The following is a 26,078-nucleotide window of genomic DNA, read 5'->3' as shown; positions in this document are numbered from 1 at the left end:
AGAACGTTTTCTTGTTTGATTACAGCACTGCAACACTGAGCAGCACACTGGAGGCAATCTCTTGAATGTGGCTTTGATGACTGACCATTGGAGAATCGCCCTTTTGTGATTTGAAGTCTTAGCTGGCTTTGGAATCTCTCGGTTAAGTAGCCGAGACGTAATTGGAAATTCATCACAACAGCAATTAAAGGCCTTCCTTCTAAGAGACTTAAAAGAGAGTCCAAGCAATTGGGCAAGGTTTGAGTTGTTTCTTTCGTCTACGACCACACCACAGGGAACGTACCGGTTCTCGTCCGATCACCGAAGTCAAGTCCTGTTGGGCGGCGTCAGTACCTGGCTGGGTGACCACCTGGGAATACGCCGTGTTGTAGACTTTTGGAGCCATTTTGGGACTGGACTCTTCAGAGAAGATTTCCATACGCCTCCACATCATTGATCCCTCTGTTTTCAAAATGTTTTCTTTTTTTTTAAATGATTTTTCCAGCAAGTTGACAGCATATTAGAACGTTTTCTTGTTTGATTACAGCACTGCAACACTGAGCAGCACACTGGAGGCAATCTCTTGAATGTGGCTTTGATGACTGACCATTGGAGAATCGCCCTTTTGTGATTTGAAGTCTTAGCTGGCTTTGGAATCTCTCGGTTAAGTAGCCGAGACGTAATTGGAAATTCATCACAACAGCAATTAAAGGCCTTCCTTCTAAGAGACTTAAAAGAGAGTCCAAGCAATTGGGCAAGGTTTGAGTTGTTTCTTTCGTCTACGACCACACCACAGGGAACGTACCGGTTCTCGTCCGATCACCGAAGTCAAGTCCTGTTGGGCGGCGTCAGTACCTGGCTGGGTGACCACCTGGGAATACGCCGTGTTGTAGACTTTTGGAGCCATTTTGGGACTGGACTCTTCAGAGAAGATTTCCATACGCCTCCACATGATTGATCCCTCTGTTTTCAAAATGTTTTCTTTTTTTTTTAAATGATTTTTCCAGCAAGTTGACAGCATATTAGAACGTTTTCTTGTTTGATTACAGCACTGCAACACTGAGCAGCACACTGGAGGCAATCTCTTGAATGTGGCTTTGATGACTGACCATTGGAGAATCGCCCTTTTGTGATTTGAAGTCTTAGCTGGCTTTGGAATCTCTCGGTTAAGTAGCCGAGACGTAATTGGAAATTCATCACAACAGCAATTAAAGGCCTTCCTTCTAAGAGACTTAAAAGAGAGTCCAAGCAATTGGGCAAGGTTTGAGTTGTTTCTTTCGTCTACGACCACACCACAGGGAACGTACCGGTTCTCGTCCGATCACCGAAGTCAAGTCCTGTTGGGCGGCGTCAGTACCTGGCTGGGTGACCACCTGGGAATACGCCGTGTTGTAGACTTTTGGAGCCATTTTGGGACTGGACTCTTCAGAGAAGATTTCCATACGCCTCCACATCATTGATCCCTCTGTTTTCAAAATGTTTTCTTTTTTTTTTAAATGATTTTTCCAGCAAGTTGACAGCATATTAGAACGTTTTCTTGTTTGATTACAGCACTGCAACACTGAGCAGCACACTGGAGGCAATCTCTTGAATGTGGCTTTGATGACTGACCATTGGAGAATCGCCCTTTTGTGATTTGAAGTCTTAGCTGGCTTTGGAATCTCTCGGTTAAGTAGCCGAGACGTAATTGGAAATTCATCACAACAGCAATTAAAGGCCTTCCTTCTAAGAGACTTAAAAGAGAGTCCAAGCAATTGGGCAAGGTTTGAGTTGTTTCTTTCGTCTACGACCACACCACAGGGAACGTACCGGTTCTCGTCCGATCACCGAAGTCAAGTCCTGTTGGGCGGCGTCAGTACCTGGCTGGGTGACCACCTGGGAATACGCCGTGTTGTAGACTTTTGGAGCCATTTTGGGACTGGACTCTTCAGAGAAGATTTCCATACGCCTCCACATCATTGATCCCTCTGTTTTCAAAATGTTTTCTTTTTTTTTTAAATGATTTTTCAGCAAGTTGACAGCATATTAGAACGTTTTCTTGTTTGATTACAGCACTGCAACACTGAGCAGCACACTGGAGGCAATCTCTTGAATGTGGCTTTGATGACTGACCATTGGAGAATCGCCCTTTTGTGATTTGAAGTCTTAGCTGGCTTTGGAATCTCTCGGTTAAGTAGCCGAGACGTAATTGGAAATTCATCACAACAGCAATTAAAGGCCTTCCTTCTAAGAGACTTAAAAGAGAGTCCAAGCAATTGGGCAAGGTTTGAGTTGTTTCTTTCGTCTACGACCACACCACAGGGAACGTACCGGTTCTCGTCCGATCACCGAAGTCAAGTCCTGTTGGGCGGCGTCAGTACCTGGCTGGGTGACCACCTGGGAATACGCCGTGTTGTAGACTTTTGGAGCCATTTTGGGACTGGACTCTTCAGAGAAGATTTCCATACGCCTCCACATCATTGATCCCTCTGTTTTCAAAATGTTTTCTTTTTTTTTTAAATGATTTTTCCAGCAAGTTGACAGCATATTAGAACGTTTTCTTGTTTGATTACAGCACTGCAACACTGAGCAGCACACTGGAGGCAATCTCTTGAATGTGGCTTTGATGACTGACCATTGGAGAATCGCCCTTTTGTGATTTGAAGTCTTAGCTGGCTTTGGAATCTCTCGGTTAAGTAGCCGAGACGTAATTGGAAATTCATCACAACAGCAATTAAAGGCCTTCCTTCTAAGAGACTTAAAAGAGAGTCCAAGCAATTGGGCAAGGTTTGAGTTGTTTCTTTCGTCTACGACCACACCACAGGGAACGTACCGGTTCTCGTCCGATCACCGAAGTCAAGTCCTGTTGGGCGGCGTCAGTACCTGGCTGGGTGACCACCTGGGAATACGCCGTGTTGTAGACTTTTGGAGCCATTTTGGGACTGGACTCTTCAGAGAAGATTTCCATACGCCTCCACATCATTGATCCCTCTGTTTTCAAAATGTTTTCTTTTTTTTTAAATGATTTTTCCAGCAAGTTGACAGCATATTAGAACGTTTTCTTGTTTGATTACAGCACTGCAACACTGAGCAGCACACTGGAGGCAATCTCTTGAATGTGGCTTTGATGACTGACCATTGGAGAATCGCCCTTTTGTGATTTGAAGTCTTAGCTGGCTTTGGAATCTCTCGGTTAAGTAGCCGAGACGTAATTGGAAATTCATCACAACAGCAATTAAAGGCCTTCCTTCTAAGAGACTTAAAAGAGAGTCCAAGCAATTGGGCAAGGTTTGAGTTGTTTCTTTCGTCTACGACCACACCACAGGGAACGTACCGGTTCTCGTCCGATCACCGAAGTCAAGTCCTGTTGGGCGGCGTCAGTACCTGGCTGGGTGACCACCTGGGAATACGCCGTGTTGTAGACTTTTGGAGCCATTTTGGGACTGGACTCTTCAGAGAAGATTTCCATACGCCTCCACATCATTGATCCCTCTGTTTTCAAAATGTTTTCTTTTTTTTTTAAATGATTTTTCCAGCAAGTTGACAGCATATTAGAACGTTTTCTTGTTTGATTACAGCACTGCAACACTGAGCAGCACACTGGAGGCAATCTCTTGAATGTGGCTTTGATGACTGACCATTGGAGAATCGCCCTTTTGTGATTTGAAGTCTTAGCTGGCTTTGGAATCTCTCGGTTAAGTAGCCGAGACGTAATTGGAAATTCATCACAACAGCAATTAAAGGCCTTCCTTCTAAGAGACTTAAAAGAGAGTCCAAGCAATTGGGCAAGGTTTGAGTTGTTTCTTTCGTCTACGACCACACCACAGGGAACGTACCGGTTCTCGTCCGATCACCGAAGTCAAGTCCTGTTGGGCGGCGTCAGTACCTGGCTGGGTGACCACCTGGGAATACGCCGTGTTGTAGACTTTTGGAGCCATTTTGGGACTGGACTCTTCAGAGAAGATTTCCATACGCCTCCACATCATTGATCCCTCTGTTTTCAAAATGTTTTCTTTTTTTTTTAAATGATTTTTCCAGCAAGTTGACAGCATATTAGAACGTTTTCTTGTTTGATTACAGCACTGCAACACTGAGCAGCACACTGGAGGCAATCTCTTGAATGTGGCTTTGATGACTGACCATTGGAGAATCGCCCTTTTGTGATTTGAAGTCTTAGCTGGCTTTGGAATCTCTCGGTTAAGTAGCCGAGACGTAATTGGAAATTCATCACAACAGCAATTAAAGGCCTTCCTTCTAAGAGACTTAAAAGAGAGTCCAAGCAATTGGGCAAGGTTTGAGTTGTTTCTTTCGTCTACGACCACACCACAGGGAACGTACCGGTTCTCGTCCGATCACCGAAGTCAAGTCCTGTTGGGCGGCGTCAGTACCTGGCTGGGTGACCACCTGGGAATACGCCGTGTTGTAGACTTTTGGAGCCATTTTGGGACTGGACTCTTCAGAGAAGATTTCCATACGCCTCCACATCATTGATCCCTCTGGTTTCAAAATGTTTTCTTTTTTTTTTAAATGATTTTTCCAGCAAGTTGACAGCATATTAGAACGTTTTCTTGTTTGATTACAGCACTGCAACACTGAGCAGCACACTGGAGGCAATCTCTTGAATGTGGCTTTGATGACTGACCATTGGAGAATCGCCCTTTTGTGATTTGAAGTCTTAGCTGGCTTTGGAATCTCTCGGTTAAGTAGCCGAGACGTAATTGGAAATTCATCACAACAGCAATTAAAGGCCTTCCTTCTAAGAGACTTAAAAGAGAGTCCAAGCAATTGGGCAAGGTTTGAGTTGTTTCTTTCGTCTACGACCACACCACAGGGAACGTACCGGTTCTCGTCCGATCACCGAAGTCAAGTCCTGTTGGGCGGCGTCAGTACCTGGCTGGGTGACCACCTGGGAATACGCCGTGTTGTAGACTTTTGGAGCCATTTTGGGACTGGACTCTTCAGAGAAGATTTCCATACGCCTCCACATCATTGATCCCTCTGTTTTCAAAATGTTTTCTTTTTTTTTTAAATGATTTTTCCAGCAAGTTGACAGCATATTAGAACGTTTTCTTGTTTGATTACAGCACTGCAACACTGAGCAGCACACTGGAGGCAATCTCTTGAATGTGGCTTTGATGACTGACCATTGGAGAATCGCCCTTTTGTGATTTGAAGTCTTAGCTGGCTTTGGAATCTCTCGGTTAAGTAGCCGAGACGTAATTGGAAATTCATCACAACAGCAATTAAAGGCCTTCCTTCTAAGAGACTTAAAAGAGAGTCCAAGCAATTGGGCAAGGTTTGAGTTGTTTCTTTCGTCTACGACCACACCACAGGGAACGTACCGGTTCTCGTCCGATCACCGAAGTCAAGTCCTGTTGGGCGGCGTCAGTACCTGGCTGGGTGACCACCTGGGAATACGCCGTGTTGTAGACTTTTGGAGCCATTTTGGGACTGGACTCTTCAGAGAAGATTTCCATACGCCTCCACATCATTGATCCCTCTGTTTTCAAAATGTTTTCTTTTTTTTTTAAATGATTTTTCCAGCAAGTTGACAGCATATTAGAACGTTTTCTTGTTTGATTACAGCACTGCAACACTGAGCAGCACACTGGAGGCAATCTCTTGAATGTGGCTTTGATGACTGACCATTGGAGAATCGCCCTTTTGTGATTTGAAGTCTTAGCTGGCTTTGGAATCTCTCGGTTAAGTAGCCGAGACGTAATTGGAAATTCATCACAACAGCAATTAAAGGCCTTCCTTCTAAGAGACTTAAAAGAGAGTCCAAGCAATTGGGCAAGGTTTGAGTTGTTTCTTTCGTCTACGACCACACCACAGGGAACGTACCGGTTCTCGTCCGATCACCGAAGTCAAGTCCTGTTGGGCGGCGTCAGTACCTGGCTGGGTGACCACCTGGGAATACGCCGTGTTGTAGACTTTTGGAGCCATTTTGGGACTGGACTCTTCAGAGAAGATTTCCATACGCCTCCACATGATTGATCCCTCTGTTTTCAAAATGTTTTCTTTTTTTTTTAAATGATTTTTCCAGCAAGTTGACAGCATATTAGAACGTTTTCTTGTTTGATTACAGCACTGCAACACTGAGCAGCACACTGGAGGCAATCTCTTGAATGTGGCTTTGATGACTGACCATTGGAGAATCGCCCTTTTGTGATTTGAAGTCTTAGCTGGCTTTGGAATCTCTCGGTTAAGTAGCCGAGACGTAATTGGAAATTCATCACAACAGCAATTAAAGGCCTTCCTTCTAAGAGACTTAAAAGAGAGTCCAAGCAATTGGGCAAGGTTTGAGTTGTTTCTTTCGTCTACGACCACACCACAGGGAACGTACCGGTTCTCGTCCGATCACCGAAGTCAAGTCCTGTTGGGCGGCGTCAGTACCTGGCTGGGTGACCACCTGGGAATACGCCGTGTTGTAGACTTTTGGAGCCATTTTGGGACTGGACTCTTCAGAGAAGATTTCCATACGCCTCCACATGATTGATCCCTCTGTTTTCAAATGTTTTCTTTTTTTTTTAAATGATTTTTCCAGCAAGTTGACAGCATATTAGAACGTTTTCTTGTTTGATTACAGCACTGCAACACTGAGCAGCACACTGGAGGCAATCTCTTGAATGTGGCTTTGATGACTGACCATTGGAGAATCGCCCTTTTGTGATTTGAAGTCTTAGCTGGCTTTGGAATCTCTCGGTTAAGTAGCCGAGACGTAATTGGAAATTCATCACAACAGCAATTAAAGGCCTTCCTTCTAAGAGACTTAAAAGAGAGTCCAAGCAATTGGGCAAGGTTTGAGTTGTTTCTTTCGTCTACGACCACACCACAGGGAACGTACCGGTTCTCGTCCGATCACCGAAGTCAAGTCCTGTTGGGCGGCGTCAGTACCTGGCTGGGTGACCACCTGGGAATACGCCGTGTTGTAGACTTTTGGAGCCATTTTGGGACTGGACTCTTCAGAGAAGATTTCCATACGCCTCCACATCATTGATCCCTCTGTTTTCAAAATGTTTTCTTTTTTTTTTAAATGATTTTTCCAGCAAGTTGACAGCATATTAGAACGTTTTCTTGTTTGATTACAGCACTGCAACACTGAGCAGCACACTGGAGGCAATCTCTTGAATGTGGCTTTGATGACTGACCATTGGAGAATCGCCCTTTTGTGATTTGAAGTCTTAGCTGGCTTTGGAATCTCTCGGTTAAGTAGCCGAGACGTAATTGGAAATTCATCACAACAGCAATTAAAGGCCTTCCTTCTAAGAGACTTAAAAGAGAGTCCAAGCAATTGGGCAAGGTTTGAGTTGTTTCTTTCGTCTACGACCACACCACAGGGAACGTACCGGTTCTCGTCCGATCACCGAAGTCAAGTCCTGTTGGGCGGCGTCAGTACCTGGCTGGGTGACCACCTGGGAATACGCCGTGTTGTAGACTTTTGGAGCCATTTTGGGACTGGACTCTTCAGAGAAGATTTCCATACGCCTCCACATCATTGATCCCTCTGTTTTCAAAATGTTTTCTTTTTTTTTTAAATGATTTTTCCAGCAAGTTGACAGCATATTAGAACGTTTTCTTGTTTGATTACAGCACTGCAACACTGAGCAGCACACTGGAGGCAATCTCTTGAATGTGGCTTTGATGACTGACCATTGGAGAATCGCCCTTTTGTGATTTGAAGTCTTAGCTGGCTTTGGAATCTCTCGGTTAAGTAGCCGAGACGTAATTGGAAATTCATCACAACAGCAATTAAAGGCCTTCCTTCTAAGAGACTTAAAAGAGAGTCCAAGCAATTGGGCAAGGTTTGAGTTGTTTCTTTCGTCTACGACCACACCACAGGGAACGTACCGGTTCTCGTCCGATCACCGAAGTCAAGTCCTGTTGGGCGGCGTCAGTACCTGGCTGGGTGACCACCTGGGAATACGCCGTGTTGTAGACTTTTGGAGCCATTTTGGGACTGGACTCTTCAGAGAAGATTTCCATACGCCTCCACATCATTGATCCCTCTGTTTTCAAAATGTTTTCTTTTTTTTTTAAATGATTTTTCCAGCAAGTTGACAGCATATTAGAACGTTTTCTTGTTTGATTACAGCACTGCAACACTGAGCAGCACACTGGAGGCAATCTCTTGAATGTGGCTTTGATGACTGACCATTGGAGAATCGCCCTTTTGTGATTTGAAGTCTTAGCTGGCTTTGGAATCTCTCGGTTAAGTAGCCGAGACGTAATTGGAAATTCATCACAACAGCAATTAAAGGCCTTCCTTCTAAGAGACTTAAAAGAGAGTCCAAGCAATTGGGCAAGGTTTGAGTTGTTTCTTTCGTCTACGACCACACCACAGGGAACGTACCGGTTCTCGTCCGATCACCGAAGTCAAGTCCTGTTGGGCGGCGTCAGTACCTGGCTGGGTGACCACCTGGGAATACGCCGTGTTGTAGACTTTTGGAGCCATTTTGGGACTGGACTCTTCAGAGAAGATTTCCATACGCCTCCACATCATTGATCCCTCTGTTTTCAAAATGTTTTCTTTTTTTTTTAAATGATTTTTCCAGCAAGTTGACAGCATATTAGAACGTTTTCTTGTTTGATTACAGCACTGCAACACTGAGCAGCACACTGGAGGCAATCTCTTGAATGTGGCTTTGATGACTGACCATTGGAGAATCGCCCTTTTGTGATTTGAAGTCTTAGCTGGCTTTGGAATCTCTCGGTTAAGTAGCCGAGACGTAATTGGAAATTCATCACAACAGCAATTAAAGGCCTTCCTTCTAAGAGACTTAAAAGAGAGTCCAAGCAATTGGGCAAGGTTTGAGTTGTTTCTTTCGTCTACGACCACACCACAGGGAACGTACCGGTTCTCGTCCGATCACCGAAGTCAAGTCCTGTTGGGCGGCGTCAGTACCTGGCTGGGTGACCACCTGGGAATACGCCGTGTTGTAGACTTTTGGAGCCATTTTGGGACTGGACTCTTCAGAGAAGATTTCCATACGCCTCCACATCATTGATCCCTCTGTTTTCAAAATGTTTTCTTTTTTTTTTAAATGATTTTTCCAGCAAGTTGACAGCATATTAGAACGTTTTCTTGTTTGATTACAGCACTGCAACACTGAGCAGCACACTGGAGGCAATCTCTTGAATGTGGCTTTGATGACTGACCATTGGAGAATCGCCCTTTTGTGATTTGAAGTCTTAGCTGGCTTTGGAATCTCTCGGTTAAGTAGCCGAGACGTAATTGGAAATTCATCACAACAGCAATTAAAGGCCTTCCTTCTAAGAGACTTAAAAGAGAGTCCAAGCAATTGGGCAAGGTTTGAGTTGTTTCTTTCGTCTACGACCACACCACAGGGAACGTACCGGTTCTCGTCCGATCACCGAAGTCAAGTCCTGTTGGGCGGCGTCAGTACCTGGCTGGGTGACCACCTGGGAATACGCCGTGTTGTAGACTTTTGGAGCCATTTTGGGACTGGACTCTTCAGAGAAGATTTCCATACGCCTCCACATCATTGATCCCTCTGTTTTCAAAATGTTTTCTTTTTTTTTTAAATGATTTTTCCAGCAAGTTGACAGCATATTAGAACGTTTTCTTGTTTGATTACAGCACTGCAACACTGAGCAGCACACTGGAGGCAATCTCTTGAATGTGGCTTTGATGACTGACCATTGGAGAATCGCCCTTTTGTGATTTGAAGTCTTAGCTGGCTTTGGAATCTCTCGGTTAAGTAGCCGAGACGTAATTGGAAATTCATCACAACAGCAATTAAAGGCCTTCCTTCTAAGAGACTTAAAAGAGAGTCCAAGCAATTGGGCAAGGTTTGAGTTGTTTCTTTCGTCTACGACCACACCACAGGGAACGTACCGGTTCTCGTCCGATCACCGAAGTCAAGTCCTGTTGGGCGGCGTCAGTACCTGGCTGGGTGACCACCTGGGAATACGCCGTGTTGTAGACTTTTGGAGCCATTTTGGGACTGGACTCTTCAGAGAAGATTTCCATACGCCTCCACATCATTGATCCCTCTGTTTTCAAAATGTTTTCTTTTTTTTTTAAATGATTTTTCCAGCAAGTTGACAGCATATTAGAACGTTTTCTTGTTTGATTACAGCACTGCAACACTGAGCAGCACACTGGAGGCAATCTCTTGAATGTGGCTTTGATGACTGACCATTGGAGAATCGCCCTTTTGTGATTTGAAGTCTTAGCTGGCTTTGGAATCTCTCGGTTAAGTAGCCGAGACGTAATTGGAAATTCATCACAACAGCAATTAAAGGCCTTCCTTCTAAGAGACTTAAAAGAGAGTCCAAGCAATTGGGCAAGGTTTGAGTTGTTTCTTTCGTCTACGACCACACCACAGGGAACGTACCGGTTCTCGTCCGATCACCGAAGTCAAGTCCTGTTGGGCGGCGTCAGTACCTGGCTGGGTGACCACCTGGGAATACGCCGTGTTGTAGACTTTTGGAGCCATTTTGGGACTGGACTCTTCAGAGAAGATTTCCATACGCCTCCACATCATTGATCCCTCTGTTTTCAAAATGTTTTCTTTTTTTTTTAAATGATTTTTCCAGCAAGTTGACAGCATATTAGAACGTTTTCTTGTTTGATTACAGCACTGCAACACTGAGCAGCACACTGGAGGCAATCTCTTGAATGTGGCTTTGATGACTGACCATTGGAGAATCGCCCTTTTGTGATTTGAAGTCTTAGCTGGCTTTGGAATCTCTCGGTTAAGTAGCCGAGACGTAATTGGAAATTCATCACAACAGCAATTAAAGGCCTTCCTTCTAAGAGACTTAAAAGAGAGTCCAAGCAATTGGGCAAGGTTTGAGTTGTTTCTTTCGTCTACGACCACACCACAGGGAACGTACCGGTTCTCGTCCGATCACCGAAGTCAAGTCCTGTTGGGCGGCGTCAGTACCTGGCTGGGTGACCACCTGGGAATACGCCGTGTTGTAGACTTTTGGAGCCATTTTGGGACTGGACTCTTCAGAGAAGATTTCCATACGCCTCCACATCATTGATCCCTCTGTTTTCAAAATGTTTTCTTTTTTTTTTAAATGATTTTTCCAGCAAGTTGACAGCATATTAGAACGTTTTCTTGTTTGATTACAGCACTGCAACACTGAGCAGCACACTGGAGGCAATCTCTTGAATGTGGCTTTGATGACTGACCATTGGAGAATCGCCCTTTTGTGATTTGAAGTCTTAGCTGGCTTTGGAATCTCTCGGTTAAGTAGCCGAGACGTAATTGGAAATTCATCACAACAGCAATTAAAGGCCTTCCTTCTAAGAGACTTAAAAGAGAGTCCAAGCAATTGGGCAAGGTTTGAGTTGTTTCTTTCGTCTACGACCACACCACAGGGAACGTACCGGTTCTCGTCCGATCACCGAAGTCAAGTCCTGTTGGGCGGCGTCAGTACCTGGCTGGGTGACCACCTGGGAATACGCCGTGTTGTAGACTTTTGGAGCCATTTTGGGACTGGACTCTTCAGAGAAGATTTCCATACGCCTCCACATCATTGATCCCTCTGTTTTCAAAATGTTTTCTTTTTTTTTTAAATGATTTTTCCAGCAAGTTGACAGCATATTAGAACGTTTTCTTGTTTGATTACAGCACTGCAACACTGAGCAGCACACTGGAGGCAATCTCTTGAATGTGGCTTTGATGACTGACCATTGGAGAATCGCCCTTTTGTGATTTGAAGTCTTAGCTGGCTTTGGAATCTCTCGGTTAAGTAGCCGAGACGTAATTGGAAATTCATCACAACAGCAATTAAAGGCCTTCCTTCTAAGAGACTTAAAAGAGAGTCCAAGCAATTGGGCAAGGTTTGAGTTGTTTCTTTCGTCTACGACCACACCACAGGGAACGTACCGGTTCTCGTCCGATCACCGAAGTCAAGTCCTGTTGGGCGGCGTCAGTACCTGGCTGGGTGACCACCTGGGAATACGCCGTGTTGTAGACTTTTGGAGCCATTTTGGGACTGGACTCTTCAGAGAAGATTTCCATACGCCTCCACATCATTGATCCCTCTGTTTTCAAAATGTTTTCTTTTTTTTTTAAATGATTTTTCCAGCAAGTTGACAGCATATTAGAACGTTTTCTTGTTTGATTACAGCACTGCAACACTGAGCAGCACACTGGAGGCAATCTCTTGAATGTGGCTTTGATGACTGACCATTGGAGAATCGCCCTTTTGTGATTTGAAGTCTTAGCTGGCTTTGGAATCTCTCGGTTAAGTAGCCGAGACGTAATTGGAAATTCATCACAACAGCAATTAAAGGCCTTCCTTCTAAGAGACTTAAAAGAGAGTCCAAGCAATTGGGCAAGGTTTGAGTTGTTTCTTTCGTCTACGACCACACCACAGGGAACGTACCGGTTCTCGTCCGATCACCGAAGTCAAGTCCTGTTGGGCGGCGTCAGTACCTGGCTGGGTGACCACCTGGGAATACGCCGTGTTGTAGACTTTTGGAGCCATTTTGGGACTGGACTCTTCAGAGAAGATTTCCATACGCCTCCACATCATTGATCCCTCTGTTTTCAAAATGTTTTCTTTTTTTTTTAAATGATTTTTCCAGCAAGTTGACAGCATATTAGAACGTTTTCTTGTTTGATTACAGCACTGCAACACTGAGCAGCACACTGGAGGCAATCTCTTGAATGTGGCTTTGATGACTGACCATTGGAGAATCGCCCTTTTGTGATTTGAAGTCTTAGCTGGCTTTGGAATCTCTCGGTTAAGTAGCCGAGACGTAATTGGAAATTCATCACAACAGCAATTAAAGGCCTTCCTTCTAAGAGACTTAAAAGAGAGTCCAAGCAATTGGGCAAGGTTTGAGTTGTTTCTTTCGTCTACGACCACACCACAGGGAACGTACCGGTTCTCGTCCGATCACCGAAGTCAAGTCCTGTTGGGCGGCGTCAGTACCTGGCTGGGTGACCACCTGGGAATACGCCGTGTTGTAGACTTTTGGAGCCATTTTGGGACTGGACTCTTCAGAGAAGATTTCCATACGCCTCCACATCATTGATCCCTCTGTTTTCAAAATGTTTTCCTTTTTTTTTAAATGATTTTTCCAGCAAGTTGACAGCATATTAGAACGTTTTCTTGTTTGATTACAGCACTGCAACACTGAGCAGCACACTGGAGGCAATCTCTTGAATGTGGCTTTGATGACTGACCATTGGAGAATCGCCCTTTTGTGATTTGAAGTCTTAGCTGGCTTTGGAATCTCTCGGTTAAGTAGCCGAGACGTAATTGGAAATTCATCACAACAGCAATTAAAGGCCTTCCTTCTAAGAGACTTAAAAGAGAGTCCAAGCAATTGGGCAAGGTTTGAGTTGTTTCTTTCGTCTACGACCACACCACAGGGAACGTACCGGTTCTCGTCCGATCACCGAAGTCAAGTCCTGTTGGGCGGCGTCAGTACCTGGCTGGGTGACCACCTGGGAATACGCCGTGTTGTAGACTTTTGGAGCCATTTTGGGACTGGACTCTTCAGAGAAGATTTCCATACGCCTCCACATCATTGATCCCTCTGTTTTCAAAATGTTTTCTTTTTTTTTTAAATGATTTTTCCAGCAAGTTGACAGCATATTAGAACGTTTTCTTGTTTGATTACAGCACTGCAACACTGAGCAGCACACTGGAGGCAATCTCTTGAATGTGGCTTTGATGACTGACCATTGGAGAATCGCCCTTTTGTGATTTGAAGTCTTAGCTGGCTTTGGAATCTCTCGGTTAAGTAGCCGAGACGTAATTGGAAATTCATCACAACAGCAATTAAAGGCCTTCCTTCTAAGAGACTTAAAAGAGAGTCCAAGCAATTGGGCAAGGTTTGAGTTGTTTCTTTCGTCTACGACCACACCACAGGGAACGTACCGGTTCTCGTCCGATCACCGAAGTCAAGTCCTGTTGGGCGGCGTCAGTACCTGGCTGGGTGACCACCTGGGAATACGCCGTGTTGTAGACTTTTGGAGCCATTTTGGGACTGGACTCTTCAGAGAAGATTTCCATACGCCTCCACATGATTGATCCCTCTGTTTTCAAAATGTTTTCTTTTTTTTTTAAATGATTTTTCCAGCAAGTTGACAGCATATTAGAACGTTTTCTTGTTTGATTACAGCACTGCAACACTGAGCAGCACACTGGAGGCAATCTCTTGAATGTGGCTTTGATGACTGACCATTGGAGAATCGCCCTTTTGTGATTTGAAGTCTTAGCTGGCTTTGGAATCTCTCGGTTAAGTAGCCGAGACGTAATTGGAAATTCATCACAACAGCAATTAAAGGCCTTCCTTCTAAGAGACTTAAAAGAGAGTCCAAGCAATTGGGCAAGGTTTGAGTTGTTTCTTTCGTCTACGACCACACCACAGGGAACGTACCGGTTCTCGTCCGATCACCGAAGTCAAGTCCTGTTGGGCGGCGTCAGTACCTGGCTGGGTGACCACCTGGGAATACGCCGTGTTGTAGACTTTTGGAGCCATTTTGGGACTGGACTCTTCAGAGAAGATTTCCATACGCCTCCACATCATTGATCCCTCTGTTTTCAAAATGTTTTCTTTTTTTTTTAAATGATTTTTCCAGCAAGTTGACAGCATATTAGAACGTTTTCTTGTTTGATTACAGCACTGCAACACTGAGCAGCACACTGGAGGCAATCTCTTGAATGTGGCTTTGATGACTGACCATTGGAGAATCGCCCTTTTGTGATTTGAAGTCTTAGCTGGCTTTGGAATCTCTCGGTTAAGTAGCCGAGACGTAATTGGAAATTCATCACAACAGCAATTAAAGGCCTTCCTTCTAAGAGACTTAAAAGAGAGTCCAAGCAATTGGGCAAGGTTTGAGTTGTTTCTTTCGTCTACGACCACACCACAGGGAACGTACCGGTTCTCGTCCGATCACCGAAGTCAAGTCCTGTTGGGCGGCGTCAGTACCTGGCTGGGTGACCACCTGGGAATACGCCGTGTTGTAGACTTTTGGAGCCATTTTGGGACTGGACTCTTCAGAGAAGATTTCCATACGCCTCCACATCATTGATCCCTCTGTTTTCAAAATGTTTTCTTTTTTTTTTAAATGATTTTTCCAGCAAGTTGACAGCATATTAGAACGTTTTCTTGTTTGATTACAGCACTGCAACACTGAGCAGCACACTGGAGGCAATCTCTTGAATGTGGCTTTGATGACTGACCATTGGAGAATCGCCCTTTTGTGATTTGAAGTCTTAGCTGGCTTTGGAATCTCTCGGTTAAGTAGCCGAGACGTAATTGGAAATTCATCACAACAGCAATTAAAGGCCTTCCTTCTAAGAGACTTAAAAGAGAGTCCAAGCAATTGGGCAAGGTTTGAGTTGTTTCTTTCGTCTACGACCACACCACAGGGAACGTACCGGTTCTCGTCCGATCACCGAAGTCAAGTCCTGTTGGGCGGCGTCAGTACCTGGCTGGGTGACCACCTGGGAATACGCCGTGTTGTAGACTTTTGGAGCCATTTTGGGACTGGACTCTTCAGAGAAGATTTCCATACGCCTCCACATCATTGATCCCTCTGTTTTCAAAATGTTTTCTTTTTTTTTTAAATGATTTTTCCAGCAAGTTGACAGCATATTAGAACGTTTTCTTGTTTGATTACAGCACTGCAACACTGAGCAGCACACTGGAGGCAATCTCTTGAATGTGGCTTTGATGACTGACCATTGGAGAATCGCCCTTTTGTGATTTGAAGTCTTAGCTGGCTTTGGAATCTCTCGGTTAAGTAGCCGAGACGTAATTGGAAATTCATCACAACAGCAATTAAAGGCCTTCCTTCTAAGAGACTTAAAAGAGAGTCCAAGCAATTGGGCAAGGTTTGAGTTGTTTCTTTCGTCTACGACCACACCACAGGGAACGTACCGGTTCTCGTCCGATCACCGAAGTCAAGTCCTGTTGGGCGGCGTCAGTACCTGGCTGGGTGACCACCTGGGAATACGCCGTGTTGTAGACTTTTGGAGCCATTTTGGGACTGGACTCTTCAGAGAAGATTTCCATACGCCTCCACATCATTGATCCCTCTGTTTTCAAAATGTTTTCTTTTTTTTTTAAATGATTTTTCCAGCAAGTTGACAGCATATTAGAACGTTTTCTTGTTTGATTACAGCACTGCAACACTGAGCAGCACACTGGAGGCAATCTCTTGAATGTGGCTTTGATGACTGACCATTGGAGAATCGCCCTTTTGTGATTTGAAGTCTTAGCTGGTTTTGGAATCTCTCGGTTAAGTAGCCGAGACGTAATTGGAAATTCATCACAACAGCAATTAAAGGCCTTCCTTCTAAGAGACTTAAAAGAGAGTCCAAGCAATTGGGCAAGGTTTGAGTTGTTTCTTTCGTCTACGACCACACCACAGGGAACGTACCGGTTCTCGTCCGATCACCGAAGTCAAGTCCTGTTGGGCGGCGTCAGTACCTGGCTGGGTGACCACCTGGGAATACGCCGTGTTGTAGACTTTTGGAGCCATTTTGGGACTGGACTCTTCAGAGAAGATTTCCATACGCCTCCACATGATTGATCCCTCTGTTTTCAAAATGTTTTCTTTTTTTTTTAAATGATTTTTCCAGCAAGTTGACAGCATATTAGAACGTTTTCTTGTTTGATTACAGCACTGCAACACTGAGCAGCACACTGGAGGCAATCTCTTGAATGTGGCTTTGATGACTGACCATTGGAGAATCGCCCTTTTGTGATTTGAAGTCTTAGCTGGCTTTGGAATCTCTCGGTTAAGTAGCCGAGACGTAATTGGAAATTCATCACAACAGCAATTAAAGGCCTTCCTTCTAAGAGACTTAAAAGAGAGTCCAAGCAATTGGGCAAGGTTTGAGTTGTTTCTTTCGTCTACGACCACACCACAGGGAACGTACCGGTTCTCGTCCGATCACCGAAGTCAAGTCCTGTTGGGCGGCGTCAGTACCTGGCTGGGTGACCACCTGGGAATACGCCGTGTTGTAGACTTTTGGAGCCATTTTGGGACTGGACTCTTCAGAGAAGATTTCCATACGCCTCCACATGATTGATCCCTCTGTTTTCAAAATGTTTTCTTTTTTTTTTAAATGATTTTTCCAGCAAGTTGACAGCATATTAGAACGTTTTCTTGTTTGATTACAGCACTGCAACACTGAGCAGCACACTGGAGGCAATCTCTTGAATGTGGCTTTGATGACTGACCATTGGAGAATCGCCCTTTTGTGATTTGAAGTCTTAGCTGGCTTTGGAATCTCTCGGTTAAGTAGCCGAGACGTAATTGGAAATTCATCACAACAGCAATTAAAGGCCTTCCTTCTAAGAGACTTAAAAGAGAGTCCAAGCAATTGGGCAAGGTTTGAGTTGTTTCTTTCGTCTACGACCACACCACAGGGAACGTACCGGTTCTCGTCCGATCACCGAAGTCAAGTCCTGTTGGGCGGCGTCAGTACCTGGCTGGGTGACCACCTGGGAATACGCCGTGTTGTAGACTTTTGGAGCCATTTTGGGACTGGACTCTTCAGAGAAGATTTCCATACGCCTCCACATCATTGATCCCTCTGTTTTCAAAATGTTTTCTTTTTTTTTTAAATGATTTTTCCAGCAAGTTGACAGCATATTAGAACGTTTTCTTGTTTGATTACAGCACTGCAACACTGAGCAGCACACTGGAGGCAATCTCTTGAATGTGGCTTTGATGACTGACCATTGGAGAATCGCCCTTTTGTGATTTGAAGTCTTAGCTGGTTTTGGAATCTCTCGGTTAAGTAGCCGAGACGTAATTGGAAATTCATCACAACAGCAATTAAAGGCCTTCCTTCTAAGAGACTTAAAAGAGAGTCCAAGCAATTGGGCAAGGTTTGAGTTGTTTCTTTCGTCTACGACCACACCACAGGGAACGTACCGGTTCTCGTCCGATCACCGAAGTCAAGTCCTGTTGGGCGGCGTCAGTACCTGGCTGGGTGACCACCTGGGAATACGCCGTGTTGTAGACTTTTGGAGCCATTTTGGGACTGGACTCTTCAGAGAAGATTTCCATACGCCTCCACATCATTGATCCCTCTGTTTTCAAAATGTTTTCTTTTTTTTTGAAATTATTTTTCCAGCAAGTTGACAGCATATTAGAACGTTTTCTTGTTTGATTACAGCACTGCAACACTGAGCAGCACACTGGAGGCAATCTCTTGAATGTGGCTTTGATGACTGACCATTGGAGAATCGCCCTTTTGTGATTTGAAGTCTTAGCTGGCTTTGGAATCTCTCGGTTAAGTAGCCGAGACGTAATTGGAAATTCATCACAACAGCAATTAAAGGCCTTCCTTCTAAGAGACTTAAAAGAGAGTCCAAGCAATTGGGCAAGGTTTGAGTTGTTTCTTTCGTCTACGACCACACCACAGGGAACGTACCGGTTCTCGTCCGATCACCGAAGTCAAGTCCTGTTGGGCGGCGTCAGTACCTGGCTGGGTGACCACCTGGGAATACGCCGTGTTGTAGACTTTTGGAGCCATTTTGGGACTGGACTCTTCAGAGAAGATTTCCATACGCCTCCACATCATTGATCCCTCTGTTTTCAAAATGTTTTCTTTTTTTTTTAAATGATTTTTCCAGCAAGTTGACAGCATATTAGAACGTTTTCTTGTTTGATTACAGCACTGCAACACTGAGCAGCACACTGGAGGCAATCTCTTGAATGTGGCTTTGATGACTGACCATTGGAGAATCGCCCTTTTGTGATTTGAAGTCTTAGCTGGCTTTGGAATCTCTCGGTTAAGTAGCCGAGACGTAATTGGAAATTCATCACAACAGCAATTAAAGGCCTTCCTTCTAAGAGACTTAAAAGAGAGTCCAAGCAATTGGGCAAGGTTTGAGTTGTTTCTTTCGTCTACGACCACACCACAGGGAACGTACCGGTTCTCGTCCGATCACCGAAGTCAAGTCCTGTTGGGCGGCGTCAGTACCTGGCTGGGTGACCACCTGGGAATACGCCGTGTTGTAGACTTTTGGAGCCATTTTGGGACTGGACTCTTCAGAGAAGATTTCCATACGCCTCCACATCATTGATCCCTCTGTTTTCAAAATGTTTTCTTTTTTTTTTAAATGATTTTTCCAGCAAGTTGACAGCATATTAGAACGTTTTCTTGTTTGATTACAGCACTGCAACACTGAGCAGCACACTGGAGGCAATCTCTTGAATGTGGCTTTGATGACTGACCATTGGAGAATCGCCCTTTTGTGATTTGAAGTCTTAGCTGGTTTTGGAATCTCTCGGTTAAGTAGCCGAGACGTAATTGGAAATTCATCACAACAGCAATTAAAGGCCTTCCTTCTAAGAGACTTAAAAGAGAGTCCAAGCAATTGGGCAAGGTTTGAGTTGTTTCTTTCGTCTACGACCACACCACAGGGAACGTACCGGTTCTCGTCCGATCACCGAAGTCAAGTCCTGTTGGGCGGCGTCAGTACCTGGCTGGGTGACCACCTGGGAATACGCCGTGTTGTAGACTTTTGGAGCCATTTTGGGACTGGACTCTTCAGAGAAGATTTCCATACGCCTCCACATCATTGATCCCTCTGTTTTCAAAATGTTTTCTTTTTTTTTTAAATGATTTTTCCAGCAAGTTGACAGCATATTAGAACGTTTTCTTGTTTGATTACAGCACTGCAACACTGAGCAGCACACTGGAGGCAATCTCTTGAATGTGGCTTTGATGACTGACCATTGGAGAATCGCCCTTTTGTGATTTGAAGTCTTAGCTGGCTTTGGAATCTCTCGGTTAAGTAGCCGAGACGTAATTGGAAATTCATCACAACAGCAATTAAAGGCCTTCCTTCTAAGAGACTTAAAAGAGAGTCCAAGCAATTGGGCAAGGTTTGAGTTGTTTCTTTCGTCTACGACCACACCACAGGGAACGTACCGGTTCTCGTCCGATCACCGAAGTCAAGTCCTGTTGGGCGGCGTCAGTACCTGGCTGGGTGACCACCTGGGAATACGCCGTGTTGTAGACTTTTGGAGCCATTTTGGGACTGGACTCTTCAGAGAAGATTTCCATACGCCTCCACATCATTGATCCCTCTGTTTTCAAAATGTTTTCTTTTTTTTTTAAATGATTTTTCCAGCAAGTTGACAGCATATTAGAACGTTTTCTTGTTTGATTACAGCACTGCAACACTGAGCAGCACACTGGAGGCAATCTCTTGAATGTGGCTTTGATGACTGACCATTGGAGAATCGCCCTTTTGTGATTTGAAGTCTTAGCTGGCTTTGGAATCTCTCGGTTAAGTAGCCGAGACGTAATTGGAAATTCATCACAACAGCAATTAAAGGCCTTCCTTCTAAGAGACTTAAAAGAGAGTCCAAGCAATTGGGCAAGGTTTGAGTTGTTTCTTTCGTCTACGACCACACCACAGGGAACGTACCGGTTCTCGTCCGATCACCGAAGTCAAGTCCTGTTGGGCGGCGTCAGTACCTGGCTGGGTGACCACCTGGGAATACGCCGTGTTGTAGACTTTTGGAGCCATTTTGGGACTGGACTCTTCAGAGAAGATTTCCATACGCCTCCACATCATTGATCCCTCTGTTTTCAAAATGTTTTCTTTTTTTTTTAAATGATTTTTCCAGCAAGTTGACAGCATATTAGAACGTTTTCTTGTTTGATTACAGCACTGCAACACTGAGCAGCACACTGGAGGCAATCTCTTGAATGTGGCTTTGATGACTGACCATTGGAGAATCGCCCTTTTGTGATTTGAAGTCTTAGCTGGCTTTGGAATCTCTCGGTTAAGTAGCCGAGACGTAATTGGAAATTCATCACAACAGCAATTAAAGGCCTTCCTTCTAAGAGACTTAAAAGAGAGTCCAAGCAATTGGGCAAGGTTTGAGTTGTTTCTTTCGTCTACGACCACACCACAGGGAACGTACCGGTTCTCGTCCGATCACCGAAGTCAAGTCCTGTTGGGCGGCGTCAGTACCTGGCTGGGTGACCACCTGGGAATACGCCGTGTTGTAGACTTTTGGAGCCATTTTGGGACTGGACTCTTCAGAGAAGATTTCCATACGCCTCCACATCATTGATCCCTCTGTTTTCAAAATGTTTTCTTTTTTTTTTAAATGATTTTTCCAGCAAGTTGACAGCATATTAGAACGTTTTCTTGTTTGATTACAGCACTGCAACACTGAGCAGCACACTGGAGGCAATCTCTTGAATGTGGCTTTGATGACTGACCATTGGAGAATCGCCCTTTTGTGATTTGAAGTCTTAGCTGGCTTTGGAATCTCTCGGTTAAGTAGCCGAGACGTAATTGGAAATTCATCACAACAGCAATTAAAGGCCTTCCTTCTAAGAGACTTAAAAGAGAGTCCAAGCAATTGGGCAAGGTTTGAGTTGTTTCTTTCGTCTACGACCACACCACAGGGAACGTACCGGTTCTCGTCCGATCACCGAAGTCAAGTCCTGTTGGGCGGCGTCAGTACCTGGCTGGGTGACCACCTGGGAATACGCCGTGTTGTAGACTTTTGGAGCCATTTTGGGACTGGACTCTTCAGAGAAGATTTCCATACGCCTCCACATCATTGATCCCTCTGTTTTCAAAATGTTTTCTTTTTTTTTTAAATGATTTTTCCAGCAAGTTGACAGCATATTAGAACGTTTTCTTGTTTGATTACAGCACTGCAACACTGAGCAGCACACTGGAGGCAATCTCTTGAATGTGGCTTTGATGACTGACCATTGGAGAATCGCCCTTTTGTGATTTGAAGTCTTAGCTGGTTTTGGAATCTCTCGGTTAAGTAGCCGAGACGTAATTGGAAATTCATCACAACAGCAATTAAAGGCCTTCCTTCTAAGAGACTTAAAAGAGAGTCCAAGCAATTGGGCAAGGTTTGAGTTGTTTCTTTCGTCTACGACCACACCACAGGGAACGTACCGGTTCTCGTCCGATCACCGAAGTCAAGTCCTGTTGGGCGGCGTCAGTACCTGGCTGGGTGACCACCTGGGAATACGCCGTGTTGTAGACTTTTGGAGCCATTTTGGGACTGGACTCTTCAGAGAAGATTTCCATACGCCTCCACATCATTGATCCCTCTGTTTTCAAAATGTTTTCTTTTTTTTTTAAATGATTTTTCCAGCAAGTTGACAGCATATTAGAACGTTTTCTTGTTTGATTACAGCACTGCAACACTGAGCAGCACACTGGAGGCAATCTCTTGAATGTGGCTTTGATGACTGACCATTGGAGAATCGCCCTTTTGTGATTTGAAGTCTTAGCTGGCTTTGGAATCTCTCGGTTAAGTAGCCGAGACGTAATTGGAAATTCATCACAACAGCAATTAAAGGCCTTCCTTCTAAGAGACTTAAAAGAGAGTCCAAGCAATTGGGCAAGGTTTGAGTTGTTTCTTTCGTCTACGACCACACCACAGGGAACGTACCGGTTCTCGTCCGATCACCGAAGTCAAGTCCTGTTGGGCGGCGTCAGTACCTGGCTGGGTGACCACCTGGGAATACGCCGTGTTGTAGACTTTTGGAGCCATTTTGGGACTGGACTCTTCAGAGAAGATTTCCATACGCCTCCACATCATTGATCCCTCTGTTTTCAAAATGTTTTCTTTTTTTTTTAAATGATTTTTCCAGCAAGTTGACAGCATATTAGAACGTTTTCTTGTTTGATTACAGCACTGCAACACTGAGCAGCACACTGGAGGCAATCTCTTGAATGTGGCTTTGATGACTGACCATTGGAGAATCGCCCTTTTGTGATTTGAAGTCTTAGCTGGCTTTGGAATCTCTCGGTTAAGTAGCCGAGACGTAATTGGAAATTCATCACAACAGCAATTAAAGGCCTTCCTTCTAAGAGACTTAAAAGAGAGTCCAAGCAATTGGGCAAGGTTTGAGTTGTTTCTTTCGTCTACGACCACACCACAGGGAACGTACCGGTTCTCGTCCGATCACCGAAGTCAAGTCCTGTTGGGCGGCGTCAGTACCTGGCTGGGTGACCACCTGGGAATACGCCGTGTTGTAGACTTTTGGAGCCATTTTGGGACTGGACTCTTCAGAGAAGATTTCCATACGCCTCCACATCATTGATCCCTCTGTTTTCAAAATGTTTTCTTTTTTTTTTAAATGATTTTTCCAGCAAGTTGACAGCATATTAGAACGTTTTCTTGTTTGATTACAGCACTGCAACACTGAGCAGCACACTGGAGGCAATCTCTTGAATGTGGCTTTGATGACTGACCATTGGAGAATCGCCCTTTTGTGATTTGAAGTCTTAGCTGGCTTTGGAATCTCTCGGTTAAGTAGCCGAGACGTAATTGGAAATTCATCACAACAGCAATTAAAGGCCTTCCTTCTAAGAGACTTAAAAGAGAGTCCAAGCAATTGGGCAAGGTTTGAGTTGTTTCTTTCGTCTACGACCACACCACAGGGAACGTACCGGTTCTCGTCCGATCACCGAAGTCAAGTCCTGTTGGGCGGCGTCAGTACCTGGCTGGGTGACCACCTGGGAATACGCCGTGTTGTAGACTTTTGGAGCCATTTTGGGACTGGACTCTTCAGAGAAGATTTCCATACGCCTCCACATGATTGATCCCTCTGTTTTCAAAATGTTTTCTTTTTTTTTTAAATGATTTTTCCAGCAAGTTGACAGCATATTAGAACGTTTTCTTGTTTGATTACAGCACTGCAACACTGAGCAGCACACTGGAGGCAATCTCTTGAATGTGGCTTTGATGACTGACCATTGGAGAATCGTCCTTTTGTGATTTGAAGTCTTAGCTGGCTTTGGAATCTCTCGGTTAAGTAGCCGAGACGTAATTGGAAATTCATCACAACAGCAATTAAAGGCCTTCCTTCTAAGAGACTTAAAAGAGAGTCCAAGCAATTGGGCAAGGTTTGAGTTGTTTCTTTCGTCTACGACCACACCACAGGGAACGTACCGGTTCTCGTCCGATCACCGAAGTCAAGTCCTGTTGGGCGGCGTCAGTACCTGGCTGGGTGACCACCTGGGAATACGCCGTGTTGTAGACTTTTGGAGCCATTTTGGGACTGGACTCTTCAGAGAAGATTTCCATACGCCTCCACATGATTGATCCCTCTGTTTTCAAAATGTTTTCTTTTTTTTTTAAATGATTTTTCCAGCAAGTTGACAGCATATTAGAACGTTTTCTTGTTTGATTACAGCACTGCAACACTGAGCAGCACACTGGAGGCAATCTCTTGAATGTGGCTTTGATGACTGACCATTGGAGAATCGCCCTTTTGTGATTTGAAGTCTTAGCTGGCTTTGGAATCTCTCGGTTAAGTAGCCGAGACGTAATTGGAAATTCATCACAACAGCAATTAAAGGCCTTCCTTCTAAGAGACTTAAAAGAGAGTCCAAGCAATTGGGCAAGGTTTGAGTTGTTTCTTTCGTCTACGACCACACCACAGGGAACGTACCGGTTCTCGTCCGATCACCGAAGTCAAGTCCTGTTGGGCGGCGTCAGTACCTGGCTGGGTGACCACCTGGGAATACGCCGTGTTGTAGACTTTTGGAGCCATTTTGGGACTGGACTCTTCAGAGAAGATTTCCATACGCCTCCACATCATTGATCCCTCTGTTTTCAAAATGTTTTCTTTTTTTTTTAAATGATTTTTCCAGCAAGTTGACAGCATATTAGAACGTTTTCTTGTTTGATTACAGCACTGCAACACTGAGCAGCACACTGGAGGCAATCTCTTGAATGTGGCTTTGATGACTGACCATTGGAGAATCGCCCTTTTGTGATTTGAAGTCTTAGCTGGCTTTGGAATCTCTCGGTTAAGTAGCCGAGACGTAATTGGAAATTCATCACAACAGCAATTAAAGGCCTTCCTTCTAAGAGACTTAAAAGAGAGTCCAAGCAATTGGGCAAGGTTTGAGTTGTTTCTTTCGTCTACGACCACACCACAGGGAACGTACCGGTTCTCGTCCGATCACCGAAGTCAAGTCCTGTTGGGCGGCGTCAGTACCTGGCTGGGTGACCACCTGGGAATACGCCGTGTTGTAGACTTTTGGAGCCATTTTGGGACTGGACTCTTCAGAGAAGATTTCCATACGCCTCCACATCATTGATCCCTCTGTTTTCAAAATGTTTTCTTTTTTTTTTAAATGATTTTTCCAGCAAGTTGACAGCATATTAGAACGTTTTCTTGTTTGATTACAGCACTGCAACACTGAGCAGCACACTGGAGGCAATCTCTTGAATGTGGCTTTGATGACTGACCATTGGAGAATCGCCCTTTTGTGATTTGAAGTCTTAGCTGGCTTTGGAATCTCTCGGTTAAGTAGCCGAGACGTAATTGGAAATTCATCACAACAGCAATTAAAGGCCTTCCTTCTAAGAGACTTAAAAGAGAGTCCAAGCAATTGGGCAAGGTTTGAGTTGTTTCTTTCGTCTACGACCACACCACAGGGAACGTACCGGTTCTCGTCCGATCACCGAAGTCAAGTCCTGTTGGGCGGCGTCAGTACCTGGCTGGGTGACCACCTGGGAATACGCCGTGTTGTAGACTTTTGGAGCCATTTTGGGACTGGACTCTTCAGAGAAGATTTCCATACGCCTCCACATCATTGATCCCTCTGTTTTCAAAATGTTTTCTTTTTTTTTTAAATGATTTTTCCAGCAAGTTGACAGCATATTAGAACGTTTTCTTGTTTGATTACAGCACTGCAACACTGAGCAGCACACTGGAGGCAATCTCTTGAATGTGGCTTTGATGACTGACCATTGGAGAATCGCCCTTTTGTGATTTGAAGTCTTAGCTGGCTTTGGAATCTCTCGGTTAAGTAGCCGAGACGTAATTGGAAATTCATCACAACAGCAATTAAAGGCCTTCCTTCTAAGAGACTTAAAAGAGAGTCCAAGCAATTGGGCAAGGTTTGAGTTGTTTCTTTCGTCTACGACCACACCACAGGGAACGTACCGGTTCTCGTCCGATCACCGAAGTCAAGTCCTGTTGGGCGGCGTCAGTACCTGGCTGGGTGACCACCTGGGAATACGCCGTGTTGTAGACTTTTGGAGCCATTTTGGGACTGGACTCTTCAGAGAAGATTTCCATACGCCTCCACATCATTGATCCCTCTGTTTTCAAAATGTTTTCTTTTTTTTTTAAATGATTTT

At 44.6% G+C, this 26,078-nt stretch overlaps 52 non-coding genes across 52 annotated transcripts; all 52 read left to right on the top strand.

Annotated features, from left to right (window-relative positions):
• The first annotated feature begins 255 nt into the window (after positions 1-255).
• Positions 256-374, top strand: LOC149112979 (5S ribosomal RNA). The gene has a single exon (XR_016206938.1). It is a non-coding gene; the product is annotated as a 5S ribosomal RNA (ribosomal RNA).
• A 382-nt stretch (positions 375-756) lies between these two features.
• Positions 757-875, top strand: LOC149112978 (5S ribosomal RNA). Its single transcript, XR_016206937.1, has one exon. It is a non-coding gene; the product is annotated as a 5S ribosomal RNA (ribosomal RNA).
• Positions 876-1,258: 383 nt separating this feature from the next.
• On the top strand, positions 1,259-1,377 carry LOC149112977 (5S ribosomal RNA). Its single transcript, XR_016206935.1, has one exon. It is a non-coding gene; the product is annotated as a 5S ribosomal RNA (ribosomal RNA).
• Positions 1,378-1,760: 383 nt separating this feature from the next.
• Positions 1,761-1,879, top strand: LOC149112976 (5S ribosomal RNA). The gene has a single exon (XR_016206934.1). It is a non-coding gene; the product is annotated as a 5S ribosomal RNA (ribosomal RNA).
• Positions 1,880-2,261: 382 nt separating this feature from the next.
• On the top strand, positions 2,262-2,380 carry LOC149112975 (5S ribosomal RNA). Its single transcript, XR_016206933.1, has one exon. It is a non-coding gene; the product is annotated as a 5S ribosomal RNA (ribosomal RNA).
• A 383-nt stretch (positions 2,381-2,763) lies between these two features.
• LOC149112974 (5S ribosomal RNA) lies at positions 2,764-2,882 on the top strand. Its single transcript, XR_016206932.1, has one exon. It is a non-coding gene; the product is annotated as a 5S ribosomal RNA (ribosomal RNA).
• A 382-nt stretch (positions 2,883-3,264) lies between these two features.
• LOC149112973 (5S ribosomal RNA) lies at positions 3,265-3,383 on the top strand. The gene has a single exon (XR_016206931.1). It is a non-coding gene; the product is annotated as a 5S ribosomal RNA (ribosomal RNA).
• Positions 3,384-3,766: 383 nt separating this feature from the next.
• On the top strand, positions 3,767-3,885 carry LOC149112972 (5S ribosomal RNA). Its single transcript, XR_016206930.1, has one exon. It is a non-coding gene; the product is annotated as a 5S ribosomal RNA (ribosomal RNA).
• A 383-nt stretch (positions 3,886-4,268) lies between these two features.
• Positions 4,269-4,387, top strand: LOC149112971 (5S ribosomal RNA). Its single transcript, XR_016206929.1, has one exon. It is a non-coding gene; the product is annotated as a 5S ribosomal RNA (ribosomal RNA).
• Positions 4,388-4,770: 383 nt separating this feature from the next.
• On the top strand, positions 4,771-4,889 carry LOC149112970 (5S ribosomal RNA). The gene has a single exon (XR_016206928.1). It is a non-coding gene; the product is annotated as a 5S ribosomal RNA (ribosomal RNA).
• Positions 4,890-5,272: 383 nt separating this feature from the next.
• On the top strand, positions 5,273-5,391 carry LOC149112969 (5S ribosomal RNA). The gene has a single exon (XR_016206927.1). It is a non-coding gene; the product is annotated as a 5S ribosomal RNA (ribosomal RNA).
• Positions 5,392-5,774: 383 nt separating this feature from the next.
• Positions 5,775-5,893, top strand: LOC149112968 (5S ribosomal RNA). Its single transcript, XR_016206926.1, has one exon. It is a non-coding gene; the product is annotated as a 5S ribosomal RNA (ribosomal RNA).
• Positions 5,894-6,276: 383 nt separating this feature from the next.
• On the top strand, positions 6,277-6,395 carry LOC149112967 (5S ribosomal RNA). Its single transcript, XR_016206924.1, has one exon. It is a non-coding gene; the product is annotated as a 5S ribosomal RNA (ribosomal RNA).
• Positions 6,396-6,777: 382 nt separating this feature from the next.
• On the top strand, positions 6,778-6,896 carry LOC149112966 (5S ribosomal RNA). Its single transcript, XR_016206923.1, has one exon. It is a non-coding gene; the product is annotated as a 5S ribosomal RNA (ribosomal RNA).
• Positions 6,897-7,279: 383 nt separating this feature from the next.
• On the top strand, positions 7,280-7,398 carry LOC149112965 (5S ribosomal RNA). Its single transcript, XR_016206922.1, has one exon. It is a non-coding gene; the product is annotated as a 5S ribosomal RNA (ribosomal RNA).
• A 383-nt stretch (positions 7,399-7,781) lies between these two features.
• Positions 7,782-7,900, top strand: LOC149112964 (5S ribosomal RNA). The gene has a single exon (XR_016206921.1). It is a non-coding gene; the product is annotated as a 5S ribosomal RNA (ribosomal RNA).
• A 383-nt stretch (positions 7,901-8,283) lies between these two features.
• Positions 8,284-8,402, top strand: LOC149112963 (5S ribosomal RNA). Its single transcript, XR_016206920.1, has one exon. It is a non-coding gene; the product is annotated as a 5S ribosomal RNA (ribosomal RNA).
• A 383-nt stretch (positions 8,403-8,785) lies between these two features.
• LOC149112962 (5S ribosomal RNA) lies at positions 8,786-8,904 on the top strand. Its single transcript, XR_016206919.1, has one exon. It is a non-coding gene; the product is annotated as a 5S ribosomal RNA (ribosomal RNA).
• Positions 8,905-9,287: 383 nt separating this feature from the next.
• Positions 9,288-9,406, top strand: LOC149112961 (5S ribosomal RNA). The gene has a single exon (XR_016206918.1). It is a non-coding gene; the product is annotated as a 5S ribosomal RNA (ribosomal RNA).
• A 383-nt stretch (positions 9,407-9,789) lies between these two features.
• On the top strand, positions 9,790-9,908 carry LOC149112960 (5S ribosomal RNA). Its single transcript, XR_016206917.1, has one exon. It is a non-coding gene; the product is annotated as a 5S ribosomal RNA (ribosomal RNA).
• Positions 9,909-10,291: 383 nt separating this feature from the next.
• LOC149112959 (5S ribosomal RNA) lies at positions 10,292-10,410 on the top strand. The gene has a single exon (XR_016206916.1). It is a non-coding gene; the product is annotated as a 5S ribosomal RNA (ribosomal RNA).
• A 383-nt stretch (positions 10,411-10,793) lies between these two features.
• LOC149112958 (5S ribosomal RNA) lies at positions 10,794-10,912 on the top strand. The gene has a single exon (XR_016206915.1). It is a non-coding gene; the product is annotated as a 5S ribosomal RNA (ribosomal RNA).
• A 383-nt stretch (positions 10,913-11,295) lies between these two features.
• Positions 11,296-11,414, top strand: LOC149112957 (5S ribosomal RNA). The gene has a single exon (XR_016206913.1). It is a non-coding gene; the product is annotated as a 5S ribosomal RNA (ribosomal RNA).
• A 383-nt stretch (positions 11,415-11,797) lies between these two features.
• Positions 11,798-11,916, top strand: LOC149112956 (5S ribosomal RNA). Its single transcript, XR_016206912.1, has one exon. It is a non-coding gene; the product is annotated as a 5S ribosomal RNA (ribosomal RNA).
• A 383-nt stretch (positions 11,917-12,299) lies between these two features.
• LOC149112955 (5S ribosomal RNA) lies at positions 12,300-12,418 on the top strand. Its single transcript, XR_016206911.1, has one exon. It is a non-coding gene; the product is annotated as a 5S ribosomal RNA (ribosomal RNA).
• A 383-nt stretch (positions 12,419-12,801) lies between these two features.
• LOC149112954 (5S ribosomal RNA) lies at positions 12,802-12,920 on the top strand. The gene has a single exon (XR_016206910.1). It is a non-coding gene; the product is annotated as a 5S ribosomal RNA (ribosomal RNA).
• A 383-nt stretch (positions 12,921-13,303) lies between these two features.
• Positions 13,304-13,422, top strand: LOC149112953 (5S ribosomal RNA). Its single transcript, XR_016206909.1, has one exon. It is a non-coding gene; the product is annotated as a 5S ribosomal RNA (ribosomal RNA).
• Positions 13,423-13,805: 383 nt separating this feature from the next.
• LOC149112952 (5S ribosomal RNA) lies at positions 13,806-13,924 on the top strand. Its single transcript, XR_016206908.1, has one exon. It is a non-coding gene; the product is annotated as a 5S ribosomal RNA (ribosomal RNA).
• A 383-nt stretch (positions 13,925-14,307) lies between these two features.
• Positions 14,308-14,426, top strand: LOC149112951 (5S ribosomal RNA). The gene has a single exon (XR_016206907.1). It is a non-coding gene; the product is annotated as a 5S ribosomal RNA (ribosomal RNA).
• Positions 14,427-14,809: 383 nt separating this feature from the next.
• On the top strand, positions 14,810-14,928 carry LOC149112950 (5S ribosomal RNA). The gene has a single exon (XR_016206906.1). It is a non-coding gene; the product is annotated as a 5S ribosomal RNA (ribosomal RNA).
• Positions 14,929-15,311: 383 nt separating this feature from the next.
• Positions 15,312-15,430, top strand: LOC149112949 (5S ribosomal RNA). Its single transcript, XR_016206905.1, has one exon. It is a non-coding gene; the product is annotated as a 5S ribosomal RNA (ribosomal RNA).
• A 383-nt stretch (positions 15,431-15,813) lies between these two features.
• LOC149112948 (5S ribosomal RNA) lies at positions 15,814-15,932 on the top strand. Its single transcript, XR_016206904.1, has one exon. It is a non-coding gene; the product is annotated as a 5S ribosomal RNA (ribosomal RNA).
• Positions 15,933-16,315: 383 nt separating this feature from the next.
• On the top strand, positions 16,316-16,434 carry LOC149112947 (5S ribosomal RNA). Its single transcript, XR_016206902.1, has one exon. It is a non-coding gene; the product is annotated as a 5S ribosomal RNA (ribosomal RNA).
• Positions 16,435-16,817: 383 nt separating this feature from the next.
• LOC149112946 (5S ribosomal RNA) lies at positions 16,818-16,936 on the top strand. The gene has a single exon (XR_016206901.1). It is a non-coding gene; the product is annotated as a 5S ribosomal RNA (ribosomal RNA).
• Positions 16,937-17,319: 383 nt separating this feature from the next.
• LOC149112945 (5S ribosomal RNA) lies at positions 17,320-17,438 on the top strand. Its single transcript, XR_016206900.1, has one exon. It is a non-coding gene; the product is annotated as a 5S ribosomal RNA (ribosomal RNA).
• Positions 17,439-17,821: 383 nt separating this feature from the next.
• On the top strand, positions 17,822-17,940 carry LOC149112944 (5S ribosomal RNA). The gene has a single exon (XR_016206899.1). It is a non-coding gene; the product is annotated as a 5S ribosomal RNA (ribosomal RNA).
• Positions 17,941-18,323: 383 nt separating this feature from the next.
• On the top strand, positions 18,324-18,442 carry LOC149112943 (5S ribosomal RNA). Its single transcript, XR_016206898.1, has one exon. It is a non-coding gene; the product is annotated as a 5S ribosomal RNA (ribosomal RNA).
• Positions 18,443-18,825: 383 nt separating this feature from the next.
• Positions 18,826-18,944, top strand: LOC149112942 (5S ribosomal RNA). Its single transcript, XR_016206897.1, has one exon. It is a non-coding gene; the product is annotated as a 5S ribosomal RNA (ribosomal RNA).
• Positions 18,945-19,327: 383 nt separating this feature from the next.
• LOC149112941 (5S ribosomal RNA) lies at positions 19,328-19,446 on the top strand. The gene has a single exon (XR_016206896.1). It is a non-coding gene; the product is annotated as a 5S ribosomal RNA (ribosomal RNA).
• Positions 19,447-19,829: 383 nt separating this feature from the next.
• LOC149112940 (5S ribosomal RNA) lies at positions 19,830-19,948 on the top strand. Its single transcript, XR_016206895.1, has one exon. It is a non-coding gene; the product is annotated as a 5S ribosomal RNA (ribosomal RNA).
• A 383-nt stretch (positions 19,949-20,331) lies between these two features.
• On the top strand, positions 20,332-20,450 carry LOC149112939 (5S ribosomal RNA). The gene has a single exon (XR_016206894.1). It is a non-coding gene; the product is annotated as a 5S ribosomal RNA (ribosomal RNA).
• Positions 20,451-20,833: 383 nt separating this feature from the next.
• LOC149112938 (5S ribosomal RNA) lies at positions 20,834-20,952 on the top strand. Its single transcript, XR_016206893.1, has one exon. It is a non-coding gene; the product is annotated as a 5S ribosomal RNA (ribosomal RNA).
• Positions 20,953-21,335: 383 nt separating this feature from the next.
• Positions 21,336-21,454, top strand: LOC149112937 (5S ribosomal RNA). Its single transcript, XR_016206891.1, has one exon. It is a non-coding gene; the product is annotated as a 5S ribosomal RNA (ribosomal RNA).
• A 383-nt stretch (positions 21,455-21,837) lies between these two features.
• LOC149112936 (5S ribosomal RNA) lies at positions 21,838-21,956 on the top strand. The gene has a single exon (XR_016206890.1). It is a non-coding gene; the product is annotated as a 5S ribosomal RNA (ribosomal RNA).
• Positions 21,957-22,339: 383 nt separating this feature from the next.
• On the top strand, positions 22,340-22,458 carry LOC149112935 (5S ribosomal RNA). The gene has a single exon (XR_016206889.1). It is a non-coding gene; the product is annotated as a 5S ribosomal RNA (ribosomal RNA).
• A 383-nt stretch (positions 22,459-22,841) lies between these two features.
• On the top strand, positions 22,842-22,960 carry LOC149112934 (5S ribosomal RNA). The gene has a single exon (XR_016206888.1). It is a non-coding gene; the product is annotated as a 5S ribosomal RNA (ribosomal RNA).
• A 383-nt stretch (positions 22,961-23,343) lies between these two features.
• On the top strand, positions 23,344-23,462 carry LOC149112933 (5S ribosomal RNA). Its single transcript, XR_016206887.1, has one exon. It is a non-coding gene; the product is annotated as a 5S ribosomal RNA (ribosomal RNA).
• A 383-nt stretch (positions 23,463-23,845) lies between these two features.
• On the top strand, positions 23,846-23,964 carry LOC149112932 (5S ribosomal RNA). The gene has a single exon (XR_016206983.1). It is a non-coding gene; the product is annotated as a 5S ribosomal RNA (ribosomal RNA).
• A 383-nt stretch (positions 23,965-24,347) lies between these two features.
• On the top strand, positions 24,348-24,466 carry LOC149112931 (5S ribosomal RNA). The gene has a single exon (XR_016206982.1). It is a non-coding gene; the product is annotated as a 5S ribosomal RNA (ribosomal RNA).
• Positions 24,467-24,849: 383 nt separating this feature from the next.
• On the top strand, positions 24,850-24,968 carry LOC149112930 (5S ribosomal RNA). The gene has a single exon (XR_016206981.1). It is a non-coding gene; the product is annotated as a 5S ribosomal RNA (ribosomal RNA).
• A 383-nt stretch (positions 24,969-25,351) lies between these two features.
• Positions 25,352-25,470, top strand: LOC149112929 (5S ribosomal RNA). The gene has a single exon (XR_016206980.1). It is a non-coding gene; the product is annotated as a 5S ribosomal RNA (ribosomal RNA).
• Positions 25,471-25,853: 383 nt separating this feature from the next.
• Positions 25,854-25,972, top strand: LOC149112928 (5S ribosomal RNA). The gene has a single exon (XR_016206979.1). It is a non-coding gene; the product is annotated as a 5S ribosomal RNA (ribosomal RNA).
• The last annotated feature ends 106 nt before the right edge of the window (positions 25,973-26,078 follow it).

Source organism: Orbicella faveolata, unplaced genomic scaffold (assembly GCF_042242905.1).
Source record: "Orbicella faveolata isolate gen_17 unplaced genomic scaffold, um_ofav_v1 contig_19, whole genome shotgun sequence".
Classification (NCBI taxonomy): Eukaryota; Metazoa; Cnidaria; class Anthozoa; order Scleractinia; family Merulinidae; genus Orbicella; species Orbicella faveolata.
This window is presented reverse-complemented; position numbering and strand designations above follow the sequence as displayed.